General features: G+C 44.4%; 1 protein-coding gene across 1 annotated transcript in view; it reads left to right on the forward strand.

Moving 5' to 3' along the window:
- The window catches only part of LOC124014050 (6-phosphofructo-2-kinase/fructose-2,6-bisphosphatase-like), a 52,757-nt gene that overhangs the window by 24,128 nt on the left and 12,706 nt on the right, over positions 1 to 15,923 (forward strand). The gene's annotated exons all lie outside the window — the stretch shown is intronic.

The following is a 15,923-nucleotide window of genomic DNA, read 5'->3' on the forward strand; positions in this document are numbered from 1 at the left end:
AAAATTTTCCGGATTGACTGGCCATGTTTTAAATTAATGATGGACTATCGTTTCTCTTTGCTTATTTGAGGTGTTCTTGTCATAATATGGACTTCTGTATTCCCCCCTTACCTTGTCACAACACACGCATTTAAAACGCAATAAATTCCACAAATTAACTTTTATCAAGGCACACCTGTTAATTGAAATGCATTCCAGGTGACTACCTCATGAAGCTGGTTGAGAGAATGCCAAGAGTGTGCAAATCTAAAATCTTTGGTTACTACATGATTCCATATGTGTTATTTCGTAGTTTTGATGTCTTCACAGTTATTCTACAATGTAGAAAATAGAATAAAATAAAGAAAAACCCTTGAATGAGTAGATGTGTTTAAACTTTTGACTGGTACTGTAAGTTCAATCAAGGCTGATTTTGTAGGGTCCTTCAGATTTGGACGCATGGGTTAATTAATTAACTGGGTAAGATTTAAATTAACACACAAATCTTTTAAACATTCATAGTCATGGTTTCCACAGGCAATGTTAAAGTCCCCAATGATTAACACTTCAGAGGCTGAAAAGGAGGCTATTAAGTCTGTGAGCTCTATTAGCACACATTTCTTAGCAGAGGGTGGACAGTAACTCCCATGACTGTTATTGTAATGCCCGGGGTGTAGTGGAGGAAGGAGTCAGACGCAGGAGACAGAGAGTTCAGAGTAGGCTACTTCTTTATACACCGACCAGTTGAAAACAGACGCCACTCAAAACAAATGCCCCAAAACACAGGGGAACTAAACAGTCCCCAAAAACAGCTCACGTACACGAACAACCGTGACATACATGAGTGTACAAAGAGTACACATAAAACAATCCCGCACACCCAGCAGGCGGGGCGGCTGGCTAATAAAGCCCATCTAATAAGCCTAATTAACAATAGGTGTAACTAATAAACAGACAAGGAGGGGGAGGAAAAGATCAGTGGCAGCTAGTAGGCCGGTGACGACGAGCGCCACCCGAACAGGAAGGGGAGCCACCTTCGGAAGGAGTCGTGACAGTATACCCCCCCCCCCCGATGCGTGGCTCCCGCAGCGCGTCGACACTGGCCTCGAGGGGCGACCCGGATAGAGGCAATGGAAATCCGTCAACATTGACGGATCTAAAATGTCCCCCACCGGTACCCAGCTCCCCACCGGTACCCAGACGCTCCATGAACACCCTCCATACCCGGGACGTGAACTGGGGACCCCGATCAGAGACGATGTCCTCCGGCACCCCGTAGTGCCAGAAGACGTAGGCGAATAATGCCTCCTCAGTCTGTAGGGCTGAGAAAATCTACGGTAGAGTGTGAACCCACTGAATCAGTTGGTTCCGGACACCAAGCAGCACATACTTCCATCCACCCACTGAGGAGGCACGGGCTCAGCCCGTAATGCCCGCTCGATGTCCAAGTTCACCTCCCATACCACTGGTGCCATCAGCCTCGAGGCGGGTAGGATGGGAGTAGGTTCGGTGGACCGATCCTCCATGTCATGAAGGCGGGACAGTGCGTCAACCTTTACGTTCTGGGAGCCCGGTCTATATAACAGAGTAAACCGGAATCGGGTGAAGAACATGGCCCACCTTGCCTGATGTGGGTTCAGTCTCCTAGCTGCCCGAATATACTCCAGATTTTGGTGGTCGGTCCAGATGAGAAAGGGATGCTTAGCCCCCTCAAGCCAGTGTCTCCACACCTTCAGAGCCCTGACTACCGCTAACAACTCCCGGTCCCCCACATCATAGTTACTTTTTATTTTTTATTTTTTTTATTTCACCTTTATTTAACCAGGTAGGCTAGTTGAGAACAGGTTCTCATTTGCAACTGCGACCTGGCCAAGATAAAGCATAGCAGTGTGAACAGACAACACAAAGTTACACAAGGAGTAAACAATTAACAAGTCAATAACACAGAGAAAAAAAGGGGAGTCTATATACAATGTGTGCAAAAGGCATGAGGAGGTAGGTGAATAATTACAATATTGCAGATTAACACTGAAGTGATAAATGATCATGTACAGGTAGAGATATTGGTGTGCAAAAGAGCAGAAAAGTAAATAAATAAAAACTGTGGGGATGAGGTAGGTGAAAATGGGTGTGCTATTTACCAATAGATTATGTACAGCTGCAGTGATCAGTTAGCTGCTCAGCTAGCTGATGTTTGAAGTTGGTGAGGGAGATAAAAGTCTCCAACTTCAGCGATTTTTGCAATTCGTTCCAGTCACAGGCAGCAGAGTACTGGAACGAAAGGCGGCCGAATGAGGTGTTGGCTTTAGGGATGATCAATGAGATACACCTGCTGGAGCGCGTGCTACGGATGGGTGTTGCCATCGTGACCAGTGAGCTGAGATAAGGCGGAGCTTTGCCTAGCATGGCCTTGTAGATGACCTGAAGCCAGTGGGTCTGGCGACGAATATGTAGCGAGGGCCAGCCGACTAGAGCATACAAGTCGCAGTGGTGGGTAATATAAGGTGCTTTAGTGACAAAACGGATGGCACTGTGATAAACTGCATCCAGTTTGCTGAGTAGAGTGTTGGAAGCAATTTTGTAGATGACGTCGCCGAAGTCGAGGATCGGTAGGATAGTCAGTTTTACTAGGGTAAGCTTGGCAGCGTGAGTGAAGGAGGCTTTGTTGCGGAATAGAAAGCCGATTCTTGATTTGATTTTCGATTGGAGATGTTTGATATGGGTCTGGAAGGAGAGTTTGCAGTCTAGCCAGACACCTAGGTACTTATAGGTGTCCACATATTCAAGGTCGGAGCCATCCAGTGTGGTGATGCTAGTCGGGCATGCGGGTGCAGGCAGCGATCGGTTGAAAAGCATGCATTTGGTTTTACTAGCGTTTAAGAGCAGTTGGAGGCCACGGAAGGAGTGTTGTATGGCATTGAAGCTCGATTGGAGGTTAGATAGCACAGTGTCCAATGACGGGCCGAGAGTGTATACAATGGTGTCGTCTGCGTTGAGGTGGATCAGGGAATCGCCCGCAGCAAGAGCAACATCATTGATATATACAGAGAAAAGAGTCGGCCCGAGAATTGAGCCCTGTGGCACCCCCATAGAGACTGCCAGGGGACCGGACAACATGCCCTCCGATTTGACACACTGAACTCTGTCTGCAAAGTAATTGGTGAACCAGGCAAGGCAGTCATCCGAAAAACCGAGGCTACTGAGTATGCCGATAAGAATATGGTGATTGACAGAGTCGAAAGCCTAGGCAAGGTCGATGAAGACGGCTACACAGTACTGTCTTTTATCGATGGCGGTTATGATGTCGTTTAGTACCTTGAGTGTGGCTGAGGTGCACCCGTGACCGGCTCGGAAACCGGATTGCATAGCGGAGAAGGTACGGTGGGATTCGAGATGGTCAGTCACCTGTTTGTTGACTTGGCTTTCGAAGACCTTAGATAGGCAGGGCAGGATGGATATAGGTCTGTAACAGTTTGGGTCCAGGGTGTTACCCCCTTTGAAAAGGGGGATGACTGCGGCAGCTTTCCAGTCCTTGGGGATCTCAGACGATATGAAAGAGAGGTTGAACAGGCTGGTAATAGGGGTTGCGACAATGGCGGCGGATAGTTTCAGAAATAGAGGGTCCAGATTGTCAAGCCCAGCTGATTTATACGGGTCCAGGTTTTGCAGCTCTTTCAGAACATCTGCTATCTGGATTTGGGTAAAGGAGAACCTGGAGAGGCTTGGGCGAGGAGCTGCAGGGGGGCCGGGGCTGTTGGCCGAGGTAGGAGTAGCCAGGCGGAAGGCATGGCCAGCCGTTGAGAAATGCTTGTTGAAGTTTTCGATAATCATGGATTTGTCGGTGGTGACCGTGTTCCCTAGCCTCAGTGCAGTGGGCAGCTGGGAGGAGGTGCTCTTGTTCTCCATGGACTTCACAGTGTCCCAGAACTTTTTGGAGTTGGAGCTACAGGATGCAAACTTCTGCCTGAAGAAGCTGGCCTTAGCTTTCCTGACTGACTGCGTGTATTGGTTCCTGACTTCCCTGAACAGTTGCATATCGCGGGGACTGTTCGATGCTATTGCAGTCCGCCACAGGATGTTTTTGTGCTGGTCGAGGGCAGTCAGGTCTGGAGTGAACCAAGGGCTGTATCTGTTCTTAGTTCTGCATTTTTTGAACGGAGCATGCTTATCTAAAATGGTGAGGAAGTTACTCTTAAAGAATGACCAGGCATCCTCAACTGACGGGATGAGGTCAATGTCCTTCCAGGATACCCGGGCCAGGTCGATTAGAAAGGCCTGCTCACAGAAGTGTTTTAGGGAGCGTTTGACAGTGATGAGGGGTGGTCGTTTGACTGCGGCACCGTAGCGGATACAGGCAATGAGGCAGTGGTCGCTGAGATCCTGGTTGAAGACAGCGGAGGTGTATTTGGAGGGCCAGTTGGTCAGGATGACGTCTATGAGGGTGCCCTTGCTTACAGAGTTAGGGTTGTACCTGGTGGGTTCCTTGATGATTTGAGTGAGATTGAGGGCATCTAGCTTAGATTGTAGGACTGCCGGGGTGTTAAGCATATCCCAGTTTAGGTCACCTAGCAGAACAAACTCTGAAGCTAGATGGGGGGCAATCAATTCACAAATGGTGTCCAGGGCACAGCTGGGAGCTGAGGGGGGTCGGTAGCAGGCGGCAACAGTGAGAGACTTATTTCTGGAGAGAGTGATTTTCAGAATTAGTAGTTCGAACTGTTTGGGTATGGACCTGGAAAGTATGACATTACTTTGCAGGCTATCTCTGCAGTAGACTGCAACTCCTCCCCCTTTAGCAGTTCTATCTTGACGGAAGATGTTATAGTTGGGTATGGAAATCTCTGAATTTTTGGTGGCCTTCCTGAGCCAGGATTCAGACACGGCAAGGACATCTGGTTTAGCAGAGTGTGCTAAAGCAGTGAGTAAAACAAACTTAGGGAGGAGGCTTCTGATGTTGACATGCATGAAACCAAGGCTTTTTCGATCACAGAAGTCAACAAATGAGGGTGCCTGGGGACATGCAGGGCCAGGGTTTACCTCCACATCACCCGCGGAACAGAGAAGGAGTAGTATGAGGGTGCGGCTAAGGGCTATCAAAACTGGTCGCCTAGAGCGTTGGGGACAGAGAATTAGAGGAGCAGGTTTCTGGGCATGGTAGAATATATTCAGGGCATAATGCGCAGACAGGGGTATGGTGGGGTGCGGGTATGGCGGAGGTAAGCCCAGGCACTGGGTGATGATGAGAGAGGTTTTATCTCTGGACATGCTGGTGGTAATGGGTGAGGTCACCGCATATGTTGGAGGAGGGACAAAGGAGGTATCAGGGGTATGAGGAGTGGGGCTAGGGGCTCCATAGTGAACTAAAACAATGATAACTAACCTGAGCAACAGTATACAAGGCATATTGATATTTGGGAGAGACATACAGCGAGGCATACAGTAATCACAGGTGTTGAATTGGGAAAGCTAGCTAAAACAGTGGGTGAGACAACAGCTAATCGGCTAGCATAACAACAGCAGGTAAAATGGCATTGACTAGGCAACGGGGCCGACAGATAAAACAAACAAGCAGAATCGAGTACCGTGATTAATGGACAGTCCAGTGTGCATCAGCTATGTAGCCAAGTGATCAGAGTCCAGGGGCAGGGGGGCTGGCGGGTGTTATCCAGGTTAAGAGAACTAACAATGACTAAGTAGCTTGTAGCTAGCTAGCTGGTAGCTAAATAGCTTGTAGCTAGCTAGCTGGTAGCTAAATAGCTTGTAGCTAGCTGGTTAGCTTCTGGAGGTTCTTGGGTGTGTTCTGGGCTAAACAAGCTAAACAAGCTAAACAAGCTAGCAGTTAGCATGCCGAGTTAGCAAGCAAGGAGATAGCGAGGGCTAGAGAGTTAGCCTTTGGAGGACGTTGCGATGGGGTGAGTCTGTTTATTCCTCTTCATGCGGTGACATCGATAGACCGGTCGTGGTCAAGGTATTGTAGCCCAGGAGTATGCTAGGAGCTCTGGCCGGGCTAGCTTCAAGCTACGTGGGTGGAAACGCTAGCCAGGAGTAATCAACCAGGGTTGCTGTTTAGCTCGATAGCTAGTTGTGAAGATTCAGCTGAAGAATGTTCCGTTTGTGGTGGGAATCCGGGGGTAAAAAATAAAAAATAAATAGGTCCGTTATGCTCTGGTTAGCGTCGCGTTGTTCGAACTGGCGAGAGCTTTCCAAGCTAAAGGTTAGCTGAAGACCGATAGCATAGCTGGCTAGCTTCAGTTGAAGGGTTCCGGTTTCGGTTTCGAAGTAAATATAACTACTTTAGGAAAAGTAGCTACATTGGCGGGTTGCAGAAGAGTATTTGGAAGCTTAGGTTTAGCAAAATGTTTTTAAAGATATGCGAAGAAAAAATATCAAAAATATCTAAAACGAAAAAGAGACGATATTTACAGAGAGACGATACGACAGGACGAGTTACTGCTACGCCATTTTGGAATTACGCTCCGCTGGACTAAGCTTCCTCGAAAATAAAGCGCAGGGGCGGAGTTTTGGTGGCGTACCTGAGCGCTGTGATAGCACTGCACTCACCCCAGCCTCGGACGCGTCCACCTCCACTATTAAGGCTAGAGAGGGGTCCGGGTGCACCAACGGGTGCATCCGTGAACTGTGCCTTCAACCTACTGAAGGCTCTGTCCGCCTCTGCTGACCACCGCAAACGCACCGGGCCCCCCTTCGGCAGTGAGGTAATGGGAGCCGCTACCTGGCCAAAACCCCGGAAAACCTCCGGTAGTAATTGGCAAAACCCAAAAACCGCTGCACCTCCTTTACCGTGGTCAGAGTCGGCCAATTAAGCACAGCCTTAATGCGGTCACACTCCATCACCACCCCCGAGGTGGAAATGCGATAACCCAGGAAGGAGACGTCTCGTTTGGAGAACACACACTTCTTAGCCTTGACGTATAGGTCATGCTCCAGCAGTCTACCAAGCACCTTGCGGACCAGAGACACATGCGCGGGGCGGGTGGCGGAATATATCAGAATGTCATCGATATAAACAACCACGCCCTGCCCGTGCAGGTCCCTGAGAATCTTGTCTACAAAGGATTGAAAGACGGCTGGGGCATTCTTTAACCCATACGGCATGACGAGGTACTCATAGTGGCCCGATGTGGTACTAAATGCGGTTTTCCACTCGTCTCCATCCCGAATACGCACCAGACTATACGCGCTCCTTAGATCCAGTTTTGTGAAGAACTGTGCTCCGTGAAATGATTCCACCGCTGTAGCGATGAGAGGTAGTGGGTAACTGAACCCCACTGTGATGGATTTAGACCTCTATAATCAATGCACGGACGCAAACCTCCCTCCTTTTTCTTCACAAAAAAGAAACTCGGAGACGGGTGAGATTGAGGGCCGAATGTACCCCTGTACCAGAGACTCCGTGACATATGTCTCCATAGCCAACGTCTCCTCCTGAGACAATGGGTACACGGGACTCTTAGGAAACGCAGAGTTTACCTGGAGATCTATCGCACCATCCCCTCCCGGTCGATGAGGTCGTAATTTAGTCGTTTTCTTTTTTACTGAATATTCGGGGAACCGTGGAACCCTGGTCTGGACTTTCCGCTGACGTGGCACCGATGTAAACTCCCAGACACCTTCCAGAACACTCCTCTGACCACCCCTGGAGAACCCCCTGTCTCCACGAAATCTTAGGATTGTGCCGAGCCAGCCAGGGAATCCCCAGCACCAGTGGAAACGCAGGCGAATCGATAATAAAGATACTTATATGCTCCATATGATTCCTCTGCGTCACCATGTCCAGTGGAACCGTGGCCTCCCTGACCAACCCTGACCCTAATGGCCAGCTATCTAGGGAGTGCACAGGAAAGGGAGAATCTATCGGCACAAGCGGAACACCCAGCTTGATGGCGAGTTCACGATCCATAAAGTTCCCAGTTGCACCTGAATCGACTAGCGCCTTATGCTGGGAAGAGGGGGGAAAAAAATCAAGAAAAAAATCAAGACAAACATGTGACCAACAGGGGGTTCTGGGTTCACATTGTAGAAGCTAAAATCACAATTCATCCCATCATGAAAAATTTCATATTCAAACATTTAAATTGAGAAACATTTCCATGTGAATCCGAACTCTGATGTGTAGACTTTCCACTGTAGAGTTTATGTCATCTTATCATTGATGAGAATGTCTCAGATGACAACCGAACTGACATCATATTCATTAAGTACCACCGCATATGTTCAATTGTTCAGGTTACCAGAATATAGTTCAATACCCTCCCACCTACTGATGTTCCCAGAATCTCTGTTAACTTGTTATGGCTGCAATCCCCCTATCGCGATAAGTGTCATCAACACCCGCTGAATAGCATGGCGCTACATACAATAAATATATTACTATAAATATTTATATTAATGAAATCACAAGTGCAATATAGGAAAACACAGTTTAGCCTTTTGTTAATCCACCTGTCATGTCAGATTTTGAAATTATGCTTTACAGCAAAAGCAATCCAAGCATTTGTGAAACATGTCAAACGTTTTTTTTATAATCAAACTTCAGGTTGTTTTTAAAATATATAATTTATAATATATCAACTGCAAATGTCTTTCACAGTAGGAGAGGGGAAAACAATGGCTGTCCAAATTCTGTTGCGCAAGCAAAACTCATGTGACCACTTGACGTGATGTTTTCGTTCTGGCTCATTTTTCTAAATAAAAGCCTAAAACTATGTCTGAAGACTGTTGACACCTTGAGGAAGCGATAGGAAAAGGAATCTGGTTCATATCCCTTTAAATCCAGCAAAGGGAGGCTATGGAACATGGAGTTTTCAAAATAGAAGCCACTTCCTGTTTTGATTTTCCTCAGGGTTTCGCCTGCAATATCAGTTCTGTCATACTCACAGACCATATTTTGACAGTTTTGGAAACTTTAGAGTGTTTTCTATCAAATACTAATAATAATATGCATATATTAGCAACTGAGACTGTAGACCTGGCCGTTTACAACGGCATCTTTTCATCCAAGCTACTGCCCCTGCAGCCATATGAAGTTAACCAAGGGTTTTGCAAATGTAACCTCAGTAGGGTAGTGAGAGGAAAAAGGGGGGAAGAGGTATTTATGACTGTCATAAACCTATCCCCCAGGCCAACGTCATGACAGCACTGAGGCGGTGTGCAATAGTAGGAAGACCACTTTATGCAGCTCACCCTGCACTCTCAGCTCCAATGTAAATAACATGAGTAAGTCGACCTCTCATAAGCTTCCCAGTAAGCCTTAAAAACTATCAGATAACCCAGAAAAGTGCTACAAAATAGCCCATATTAACATATCTAGCCTAAGAAACAAGGTCCAATGAAGTCAATAACTTGCTTGTAACAGATGATATTCATCTTCTGACTATCTCTGAAACTCACCTAGATAATACCTTTGATGACAGTTGTGGGCAATACATGGTTATAACATCTACCGAAAAGAAAGAAATGCCAACAGAGGCGGTGTTGCTGTCTATTTTCAGAACCACATTCCTGTAAAGCTTAGAGACTATCTAATGTTAAATACTGTGCTGCCCACTCAGGAAAAAAACTACAAACTATAAGCAGTGCCTGCAACCTGGATCAGGTTGTCAGTCAACCTACCAGGGTAGTTACAAACAGCACAGGAATTAAATCATCAACGTATTGATCAATGTATTGATCACATCTTTACTAACACTGCAGATATTTGCCTGAAAGCAGTATCCAAATCCAAATACATTTTGTGATCACAAAATAATAGCCATATCTAGGAAAACCAAAGTTCCAAAGGCTGGGCCTAGTATAGTGTATAAGAAGTCAAACAAGAAGTTTTGTTGTGATTCATATGTTGATGATGTAAAGAATATTTGCTGGTCTGTGGTGTGTAATGAAGAGCAACCAGACGCTGCACTTGACGCATTTATGAAACTACTTACTAATAAGCACGCACCCATTAACTTCTTATGGTATAGGGGACGCTTGTGTCCCACTTGGCCAAAAGCTAGGGAAAATGCAGCGAGGCAAATTCAAATAAAATGATATAAAAATCTAACTTTCATTAAATCACACATGTAAGATACTACATTAAAGCTACACTCGTTGTGAATCCAGCCAACATGTCAGATTTTTAAAAGGCTTTTCGGCGAAAGCATAAGAAGCTATTATCTGATGATAGCACAACAGTAAACAAAAGAGAGAAAAGCATATTTCAACCCTGCAGGCGCGACACAAAACGCAGAAATAAAAATATAAATCATGCCTTACCTTTGACGAGCTTCTTCTGTTGGCACTCCAATATGTCCCATAAACATCACAAATGGTCCTTTTGTTCTATTAATTCCATCCATATATATCTAAAATGTCCATTTATTTGGCGCATTTGATCCAGAAAAACACTGGTTCCAACTTGCGCAATGTGACTACAAAATATCTAAAAAGTTACCTGTAAACTTTGCCAAAACATTTCAAACTACTTTTATAATACAACTTTAGGTATTTTTAAAGGTAAATAATCGATCAAATTGAAGACGGGATGATCTGTGTTCAATACAGGAAGAAAACAAACTTTCTTGCTTTCTGGTCATGCGCCTCTATCAAACAGCACACATGAAGTGACCCTTGTTCAAGATGGCCGTACTTCTTCATTACACAAAGGATTAACCTCAACCAGTTTCTAAAGACTGGTGGCATCCAGTGGAAGCGGTAGGAACTGCAAGCAAGTCCCTTCGAAATCTGGATTCCCAATGAAATCCCATTGAAAAGAGGGTGCCCTCAAACATTTTTTTTATTTGAATGGTTTGTCCTCAGGATTTTGCCTGCTATGTAAGTTATGTTATACTCACAGACGTGATTCAAACTTTTTTTAGAACATTCATTGTGTCATCTATCCGAATATACTAATAATATGCATATCTTATCTTCTGGGGATGAGTAGAAGGCAGTTGAATTTGGGCATGCTTTTCATCCAAAATTCCAAATGCTGCCCCCTATCCTAGAGAAGTTAAATAATGGATGAACCATGGCTGCCTTCCAAGCAATGGGAACCTCCCCAGAGAGGCGAGACTGGTTGAAAAGGTCAGAGATAGGTTTGGCGATGATAGGGACAGCAACCTTAAAGAAGAAAGGGTCTAAACCATCTGACCCAGAAGATCTTTTAGGGTCAAGTTTAAGGAGCTCCTCTAGTTCCTCGGACTCAGTGACCACCTACAAGGAGAAACTTTTTAGTCGAGGAGGGGAAAAAGAGGGAGGAAAATCGTGACTAGTCACCTTAGAAGGGGAGGGAGATGAGGAAATATTGGATGGCCGAGTCAAATAGGAATCCTGACTTAATGAAGTTGTGATTAAAGAGCTCAGCCATGGGCTTCCTGTCAGTAACAACCACATCATTAACTTTAGTAAGGTACATGAGCAGCTGTGAGGACGAGTGTTTATTCTCCAGGTCTTTAACTTTTTACGGATCACTGGGATGCTTACCGTCCCAACTGGCCAACATCCGGGGAAATTGCGGAGCGCGAAATTCAAATGACAGAAATCGTAATATTAAACATTCATGAAAATACAACTGTCACACATCATTTAAAAGCTTAACTTCTTGTTAATTCAGCCGCGTTGTCAAATTTAAAAAATGCTTTTAGGGAGAAAGCACACCATGCGATTATCTGAGGACAGCGCCCCGCACACAAAAGCATTAGAAGCAGAGGTGTCACAAAAGTCAGAAATAACGATAAAATAAATCACTTACCTTTGAAGATCTTCATCTGGTTGCAATCACAAGGGTTCCAGCTACATAACAAATGGGCCTTTTGTTCAATAAAGTCCTTTATATCAAAAAAAAGTATGTTTCATTGGCGCGCTAGACTCAGTAATACACCGGTTTCCCTCATTCAAAATGCATACAAATGAATCCCGTAAGTTACCAATAAACTTCTTCCAAACATATCAAACAATGTTTCTAATCAATCCTCAGGTACCCTAATATGTAAATAAACGATAAAATTTAGACTAAGAATACAGGAGACCATTACCGGAGATGAATAACGAAGTATGCACACACACCGGAACGCGCAACAAACACTACAGCTGAAATGGGAGCCACTTACTAAAACTACAAATTCTAGCTCATTTAAAAAAAACTGTTGACTGTTGACATCTAGTGGACGCCCTAGGAACTGCAATCTGGGAGGACTTCCTTTTATATTCCCACTGACAGCCATAGTAATCAAGGGTGAAAAAAATAAATTGTGATGGATTGTCCTCGGGTTTTTGCCTGCCATATCAGTTCTGTTATACTCACAGACATTATCTTAACTGGTTTGGAAACTTCAGAGTGTTTCCTATCCAATACTACCAATTACATGCATATCCTAGCATCTGGGCCTGAGTAACAGGCAGTTTACTTGGGGCACCTCATTCATCCAAACTTCCAAACACTGCCCCCTACCCCGAAAAAGTTAACTGTTTTCCAGCACTTCTTGGGGTTAGACCCACAGAGAGAGAACTGCTCCTTAAAGTAACTAACTTTGGCTTTCCGGAGAGCCTGAATGCACTTATTTCTCATTTGCCTGAACGAGAGCCAGTCAGCCTGAGTACGCTTGTGCCGAGTAACTCTGTAAGATCACAGTTGAACCAGGGGATCACTTTTTTTAAATTCTTATTTTCTTTATGGGGGCGTGTTTGTTCTTGTGACTCCCCATCCCGGGTCCGGGAGCGTAATCATCGCCTGACACCAATTAGCATAACGCAACGGACATAAATCTTCCTAGAAAATCTTCCTATTCATGAAAATCACAAGTGAAATATATTGGAACACAGCTTAGCCTTTTGTTAATCACCCTGTCATCTCAGATTTTCAAAATATGCTTTACAGCTAGACAAGCATTTGTGTAAGTTTATCATAGACTAGCATAGCATTATGCATTGCTAGCAGCAGGCAACCTTGTCACGAAAATCAGAGAAGCAATCAAATTAAATCGTTTACCTTTGATGAACTTCGAATGTTTTCACTCACGAGACTCCCAGGTAGATAGCCAAAGTTCATTTTTTCCTAAAATATTATTTTTGTAGGCAAAATAGCTCTGTTTGTTCTTCACGTTTGGCTGAGAAATTGCCCGGAAATTACAGTCACGAAAACGGCGAAAAATATTCCAAATTAGCTCCATAATATTGACAGAAACATGGCAAACGTTGTTTATAATCAATCCTCAAGGTGTTCTTCAAATATCTAATCGATAATATATCAACCGGGACAGGTGGCTTCTTAGTAGGAAAGAGAGAAACAATGGTCGCATTTGTCTATTACGCACACATCACTCTGAGAGCCTCCAGCTGACCAATGTTGTCGTTCATGCTCATTTTTCAAAATAAAAGCCTGAAATTATGTATTGTGACACTAGACACATTTAGGGAAGCCATAGAAAAAGGAATCTGGTTGATAGGGACGCATAGGAACGCAGAGCTTTCTAAATAAGAGTCCCTTCCTGATTGGATTTTTCTCAGGCTTTCGCCTGCAATATCAGTTCTGTTATACTCACAGACAATATTTTTACAGTTTTGGAAACTTTAGAGTGTTTTCTATCCTAAGCTGTCAATTATATGAATATTCTAGCATCTTGTCCTGACAAAATAACCCGTTTACTTTGGGAACGTTATTTTTCCAAAAATGAAAATAGTGTCCCCTAGATTCAACAGGTTAACTAACTTCTAGCCGAGCTTCAATGCAATACTACTCCGTGGCCTCCAACTGCTCTTCAATGCAAGTGTAACGACGTTCGTCTGTTGTATGAAGAGAGTCAGACCGAAATGCAGCATGTAGGTTACCCATGACTTTAATGAAGATAAATGCGGTACATGAAATAACTGTATAAGAAAACAACAAACGGAACGTGAACTAATTACAGCCTATCTGGTGACTAACACAGAGACAGGTACAAACACCCACAAAATACAACGCGAACTCAGGCTGCCTAAATACGGTTCCCAATCAGAGACAACGATAAGCAGCTGACTCCAATTGAGAATCGCCACAGGCAGCCAAGCCTAACTAGACACACCCCTAATCATACACAATCCCAATTACTACAAACCCCAATACGAAAACACAACATATAAACCCATGTCACACCCTGGCTTACCCAAACATATACCAAAAACACAAAATATAATGACCAGGGCGTGACAGCAAGTAAATCAAAATGCATGCTCTTCAACCGATTGCTGCCCACACCTGCCCGCCTGCCAAGCAAATTACTCTGGACGGTTCTGACTTAATATGTGACTTAATAAAATTACCTAGGTGTCTGGTTAGACTGTAAACTCTCCTTCCAGATTCACATTAAGCATCTCCAATCCAAAATTAAATCTAGAATCAGCTTCCTTCACTCATGCTGCCAAACATACCCTCGTAAGACTGACTTTCCTACCGATCCTTGACTTTGGCAATGTCATTTACAAAATAGCCTCCAACACTCTACTCAGCAAATTGGATGCGGTCTATCGTTTTGTCACCAAAGCCCCATATACTACCCACCATTGCGACCTGTATGCTCTCTTTGGCTGGCCTCGCTTCATTTTCATCGCCACACCCACTGGCTCCAGGTCATCTATAACTCTCAGCTCACTGGTCACCATAGCAGCACTCACCCGTAGCACACACTCCAGCAGGTATATTTCACTGGTCACCCCCTAAGCCAATTCTTCCTTCGGCCACCTTTCCTTCCATTTATCTGCTGCCCAATGACTGGAACGAACTGTATAAATCACTGAAGCTGGAGACTCATATCTCCCTCACTAGCTTTAAGCACCAGCTGTCAGATCAGCTCACAGATCACTGCACCTGTACATAGCCCACCTGAAATTAGCCCATCCAACTACCTCATCCCCATACTGTTATCTATTTTATTGATTTAGCTCCTTTACATCCCACTACCTCTACTCTCCTCTTCTGCACATCTATCACAACAATGTTTAATTGCTATATTGTAATTATTTCCGCACTATGGCCTATTCATAACGGAGGTACCGTTATCCTACCTCATTTGCACACACTGTATATAGGCTTTTTATATTGTGTTGTTGACTGTAGTATGTTTGTTTATTCCATGTGTAACTCTGTGTTGTTGTTTGTGTTACACTGCTTTGATTTATCTTGGCCAGGTCGCAGTTGTAAATGAGAACTTGTTCTCAACTAGCCTACCTGGTTAAATAAAGGTGAAAAAAATGGTAGTGGCAGCATCATGCCGTGGGGATGTTTTTCAGGATCAAGGCAAAGCTGAATGGAGCAAAGTACAGAGAGATCCTTAATGAAAAACTGCTCCAGAGCGCTCAGGATCTCAGACTGGGGCGAAGGTTCACCTTCCAACAGAACAATGACCCTAAGCACACAGCCAAGACAAAGCAGGAGTGGTTACGGGGCAAGTCTCTGGACTTGAACCCCATCGAACATCTCTGGAGATGTGAAAATAGTTGTGCAGCAGTATCTACAGAGAAGAATGGGAGAAATTCCCCAAATACAGGTGTGCCAAGCTTATAGCATTATACCCAAGAAGACTCAAGGCTGTAATCGCTGCCAAAGGTGTTTCAACAAAGTACTGAGTAAAGGTTTCAATATTTATGTAAATGTAATATTTCAGGTTTTATTTTTAAGGTATTTTCAAAAATGTCTAGAAACCTGTTTTTGCTTTGTCATTATGGGTATTGTGTGTAGATTAATGAGGGGGAAAATCAATTTAATACATTTTAGAATTAGGCTGTAACGTAACAAAATATGGAAAAAGTCAAGGGGTCTGAATACTTTCCGAATGTACTGTACAACACCTGTATGCTTATGAGCACATGCAGTACGATAGCTAGATTACAAGCCTGTTGATAGTATTGTAGGGGCTAATTACAGAGGTCTCCCTCTTGTAGCTACTGATTAACTTAGCATACCTTGGAGC

This window comes from Oncorhynchus gorbuscha, linkage group LG25, assembly GCF_021184085.1.
Source record: "Oncorhynchus gorbuscha isolate QuinsamMale2020 ecotype Even-year linkage group LG25, OgorEven_v1.0, whole genome shotgun sequence".
NCBI lineage: Eukaryota > Metazoa > Chordata > Actinopteri > Salmoniformes > Salmonidae > Oncorhynchus > Oncorhynchus gorbuscha.